This window comes from Empidonax traillii, unplaced genomic scaffold, assembly GCF_003031625.1.
Source record: "Empidonax traillii isolate 1590-97213 ecotype Southwest subspecies unplaced genomic scaffold, ASM303162v1 scaffold38:size1800464, whole genome shotgun sequence".
In the NCBI taxonomy this organism is placed as follows: domain Eukaryota; kingdom Metazoa; phylum Chordata; class Aves; order Passeriformes; family Tyrannidae; genus Empidonax; species Empidonax traillii.
The window spans coordinates 627,988-633,987 of record NW_020955231.1 but is presented as its reverse complement, the minus strand read 5'-3'; positions in this window follow the sequence as shown (position 1 = coordinate 633,987).

Below are 6,000 nucleotides of genomic sequence, written 5' to 3'. Positions count from 1 at the left end.
CAGCCTTCAATCCCATTAATCCAAGCACTGCTGGCAATGACGAAGACTGATTTCACCAGCAAACGATCAATTTGTATCTCCCCCCCTTTTTTCTTTTTTCTTTTTTTTTTTTTTTTTTTTTTTTTTTTTTTTTTTTTTTTTGGTGCAATGTACAAAATATCATGAAAAAGGTGTTAGTGGTGATAGTTCCACAACAGTGAAATAATAGAGTAATAAGGCAATCCACTTTTGACCTTGCAGGACAGCTAATTCATCTACCCATCTATCTTAATTATTCCCTGGGTTACAAAAGAGAAACTGTACAATTCATTCATTCCACAGTGACAATTCCATTTTCCACCCCCAGTAAAGCACCATCCTTTCTCTGCAGTGATGCTGCCATAGACCACATCCCTTCTCAGCCTACTCACACCAGCCCACATGCAAACAGTCATTAAAGGCCCGATCCAAAGCCTGTTGAAGTTGATCAAGTCAGGCCCTTGTTGGCCCCAACGCACTTCAATCTGTCCCACTCTGTACCTCCCCCTCACTTCTAAGCAAACGAGGAGTTGGCCACTTTCACAAGCCATATCAAAAGTAGCAGTGGGATCCCTGGCAGAATAGACAGGTCTACAGACAGGCTAACTCTGCCATGGGAGATTAAATTTTTCAGATCTTCTCTCATGTTGATGGAAAGAAGGTATCTTACAGAAAGGTATGTATTGTCTCAGAAAAGTCTGTAACATCTGTTTGCAGTGGGTGAGTGCAAGATAGGATCTCTGAATTTGGAGAGCACATTGTGATAAGGGTTCAGAGAAGACCTAGGCCAGACAGTGGAGGAGAGTCCAAGAGCATCTACTGATGGCACTGCTCTAGGTTCTGCTTTGTGTTATTTGATGAATAATAATCTGGCTTGGAAAATAGTTACTGAGTCTCAAATATCTGAGTCTCACGTCCACACAACCTCATCTTTCTGCTGCTTCACCTCAGAGATTGAATAACACAACCTGTGCATTTTTAGGCATGGCATATACAAGTAGACTGACATGGCATATACAAGTAGACTGTTTGCACAACTCTCCAACCTGCAGGGAGAGGCTGGTGTGAATTAATGTCTCCTACCACACTCTGAAAGAGCCAAGGTTGGTCTTCACCTCTAACAGGCAAAGGAGTCTGCCGGTATTTCCGAGGCCAAAATTTGGCAACATCCCTTACAGCCTAATAGTTACTAGGGAGAAAGCAAACTGGCCACAAAAGAAAGTAAGGAAGAAGGTGCTTCAAAGGGAGTAGGGGTAACTGAGATAAATCTCTTGTTTTTTCCTCTTGACTCTTGGTTTTTCCTTCTGTAAGTTAAGTTGTAATAAAAGCAACAGCTGTCTCCAGTCAGGTCTCGTCCTACTGAGAAAAGTCTTGGCTGCTGATATATCCTTCAAGATTTGCACTTTCTTAGCATCTCACTTCTCTGAAGATGTTTTTAAAGTTATCTTTGGACTCCACAGCTCACTCTGTTCCTTTGCTTAACATCTCCATATTCCCTTTGGATTTTGAGCAAGCCAGACTCTTTTCCTCTTCTCACCCTCATATGTCCCCCTTCCCTCTCTTTACTCTCTTCATACTGCTCAAATCTGCATCTCTGCTTGTCTTTCCAACACTCAGTTCCCCTTATATAAAATACATACCCCTCTCTTCCTTAAAGCTACTAAACCTAGCACTTCATTTCCTCTGTCTTTAACAGGTCCTCTTAGCTTGATTTCCTTTTCTGCCTGGTTTCTCCACCTCTGTCGAATTTGTGTCCAGTCTGTGCTGCCCTGGTAAAAAAATCCATTCACTTTTTCACCCCTGCATCCTCTCACCTCCTACACTCCTCCACTTGCCCCATATAGTCCATCTACACTTTTGATTCACAATAGTAAGGCAACCTAAATCTTCCACCAACTTCACTCTGCTGATATATCCTCTGCTTCCTTATCTCTTTCTTCACTCTTACCTTCATTTTCCCTTTATTATTGCTTTTTATACTTACTGTGGTCCCTCACCTGTTATCTCACCAACCTACTCTGCTTCCTCCTCCCCACAAACCTTTGCATTTGTCTCATCTAATCTGAGACTGTAATCTCTTACAAGAAGTAAGCACATCTTCTAATGTGACATTTATACAGTGCCTTGTCAATGTACAGTGCTTTAAATGACTATTACACTACTAACACAAAGATACCACCTCAGGTTCAGGTATCCCTGAGACACAGATTGCTCCAAGCCTCTAAGTACATCAAGGTAGTATTACAGTAGCTTTCTTTTTTGTTACAGTTTTCCTGTAAGTCTGCCCCAGCAGTTCTTTTCAGGAACAAGATCCTGGGCTGGAGTGTAAACAGAGAGGAAAGACAATACCCTGCATCTCAGAGAGCAGAACTGGAGCCTAAAGTCATGCATACACAGGGACAGCAGGAAAACCCACCCCGGTAACAATAAATACCCAGGACACTGCATAGATGTCTTCAGATCCCTCAGTGCAGAAGTGCCTACTGAGATGAGCTCCTCTAAAGACTTAGACTCAGTTGTTAGGAGCCTGGCACAGAAATGTGGGTAAAATGCAGGCCAGCTGAGTACAGCCCAAGATGCCACAGAGCAGTGAAAATAGCAAGGCAGGAGGCAGAACCTGGACCAGTGGTTCTGCTTCACTGCCACAGGTAAGCCATTGTGCTCCATGCCTTGATGTGCATTTCAACAGAACCTGCATAGCTTGTCCTGGCTCTTTGGAAGCAGCAAGTGGACTCAAAGACAAGGTCTACAGTGAATAAAGTTATAGCAGGACACAGAGATCATGAGTGAACGGAAGTACCAGGAACAAAGCAGGGCAAGCTGATGCACAGGAGTAGCTGACACAGGTCGCTACAAGCTGGTAAAAAATAGCTCTCCCAACCTGTACCATAACTGCCCCAAGTCCCAGCAGAGAAGCTGTACAGTGTGACAGTGCAGAGTGACATATAACTGCTTTTACAGTTAAAACACTGGCTACCAGCTGAGGAAGACGCTTTTCAGTCCCTGACTGACACAGGTAATGCACTCATGGGTGGCCAACTGCTCTCTGTTATAATGGTTACAGGAACACAAAGGGACTGGCCCATAAGCCCCGGCATAACGTGATTTTTTTTTTTAACAACCCAGAATTCATACTGGAAAAGCATCATTCTCCCCTCAAGAATTAACCTTTCTGCACCTCCCGCCACGCTGGTACTTGTGGTATGCAGGAACATTTCCCACCTCAGGCATAGTTACTAGTCTCTTTCTTGGCATTGGATAAGGAGTATAGCTAGACAGCTGAATGCTTTGATCTTCTTGATGGCTGGTGCACATACAAAGCTTTTGGAGTCATGTACTTCCTTGTTCCCCAGGAGAGCAAAGTTTCTTTCTCAGCTGAAAATTAACTTATGGAGTTTGTGCTTGCTCACTTCCTCTTAAATGGCCTGCAAAGCAGCTCAAAAAGCAAAGTACTACATTCCTGGGATCCCACGACTGCCCTTTCCCAGGCACTCCTCAAGACAAAAGATGGGGAGAAAGGTGAAGGGAAGATTAAGTAGAACAGTGGTGCTGGCAAGGAAGAAGTTTCAGAGAAGCGAAAAAGGAAAAGGGAATGAGAAGGGAGTGAAGGAGAGAAAAAGGAATGGAGGGAGAGAGGGAGCAACAATAATAAGGTCATTTGTTACAGGAGCTACTCCTAGTCTGTGTGTATGTAACACAATTTGAGCTAATTGTATTGCCCTCACTTTGGGGACATTGCTGTCTGTCTCTGAAGCTTTTTCTAATTTCCCCCCTTAATGTACGATTTCAGAATCTTTCATTCTAATGATTTTAATGCAATCAGCAAAACTATGCATGTAATTGTCTTTGGCACGGCACTCGCTGGAGTGGCACTCAGGGACAGCTCCCTGAACCCAGGACTCCGACAGGAGAATGCAAAACAGGCCTGTTTTCAATCACCGCGGCAGAAGGCAGCCGGCAACGTCTGCGAAAGGCTGCCGAAAAAAAACATTTGTCGGAAGACAATGACAAAAAAGGGGGTCTCAGCTCGGTGCTATTCAGAGACAATTTGTAAGCACGGCTGTTGAAGTCGATCCAAAGGCTCCGGAACAGCTGGAGCTTTGCAGTGATTGATAAGTGCGCCCAGGAGAACTTCATTTCTGCCTGAATGAAGACAAAAGCCCCGCGATGCTGGGCGGATGGGTAATGTCACTATCATTAAGTAGTGAGAGTGGATATGCCAGACCTTCAGATGGGGACACAGTCAGGGCTATGAGGAGAGGTCAGGGCACCCTCCCTTCCTTCCCATCACCGCCAGCTCTTTCCCCTCCCTGACTCCCCCCTCCTCTAACACACACTTTTGGGACCAACACCCCCTCTGCTAATTGTAATGCTCATATAATAAAAGTTCCCCCATCTTATAAGTGCACACCATTGGTCTCTCCCTCTCCTCTTCATAACAACTGTGCACACACTCCTTCCAGCCAGTGGGTGCTCCAGGCCATCCAGATACACCCTCTCCATGTGCAATGTCACTGTTGTTCATGATCCCACTCTCAGAAGACAGCATCCTTGAGAGCCACCTCCAGTACCCACACTTTGGTGACTTCAACCAAAGGCTGCTTGTCTCCTCCCTCCCTGTATTGCTCACCAATACCTTCTGAAACCCAAAGCCTGTATTTCTAAAATCAAGTCAAGGTGAAATTTTTGGGCAACCCCATGGAAACAGTTTAGAGCATCAGAAGAGGAGAAGAAAGCACACGAAATACAAAGCCCATCTCAGTGGAATTGAACTGGCAACTATGTGCTTTGCACTGAATCTCAACTGCTTAAGATTTGTCTGGTTTCATATGTTTGCTGACACAGTCTCTTTTTCCCTGCACAATTACCAGACCTCAGATACAATAGTCAGTGTGAAGAGCATTGGAGACAAGTGAGTGGACTAAAACCTCAGCTTTCACTTTGTGCTCTTCTCATGGTGAAGAAAAAGCTTGAAAATATAACCCAAGTTTTTCTGATACTAGACTCTAAATTAAAGGACCCTTATTGATCAAATTGCCCTTGGTGCTGCCCACAGCTAGCCAAATTCAAGAGCTGTCTCCTCAGTTTCTACATATTCAGTAGCCAGGATATTGGATGCCTCTGAAACTCTGCAGGACGGTTGGGAATCAGCAGCGCACCACAAAAGCCATCAGAAAACAGTCCACAGCAAGGGGGACACCCCTACAGGCAGGAGAACAGATTGCCCAAAATTTCTCTAAGCCTGGGTCACAAATCCCCAGAGGATTTAAAAACCCACCTCAAACACTTGCTCTTTTCATTCCAAGTACTGAACCCACCTCTTTTCTCCTGCTGTCAATGGCCAGCCCAGACAGTGACAGAGTCAAGACAAAGACGTTTTCTGAAAACCCCACAGAATCTTTCCTTTAGCAAGAAATATTAGCCTGTCACCTTCTGGGGTGGTTTAAGGAATGTGAAGGCAAAAGAAACAGAACTGGAGAAAAAAGGTTCTAACTAGCAGATAGCCCATTACTGTTATACTTCTTGCTGATATTGCAGGCCACTCGTCTCAACATGTCATGCATTTAACTTCTGTTCAGATGACACAGCCTAAGAGCACACAGAGCTACAGCTCCCCAGTGGGAATCCTCGTTCAGAATACTCTCACCCAGCCACAGCTGCATGACTAATCATCCAGGGAGATGAACCTGAAGAAAGATGAGAAGCTTCAGAGTGAGGAGGTCTGGGACCATTTCCAAACTCTGTTGCTGACCTGGACCAGATCACACTCAGTGTTACATCTTTTTTACCCCACTTTTCTGCCCTAGTGCTCTACACTGCAGGATCCAGGCTGCTGTTCAGGTGCGCAGCACCTACAGCAACAAAATCCTATGCTGAGCTGAACTATAACCTGCCCCAGCAACAATATTTCCAAGAATCCCCATCTACCAGCACCCAGCATATTCCTGCTTTGTTGCTACCATGTCAGAAGCCATAAAGCCA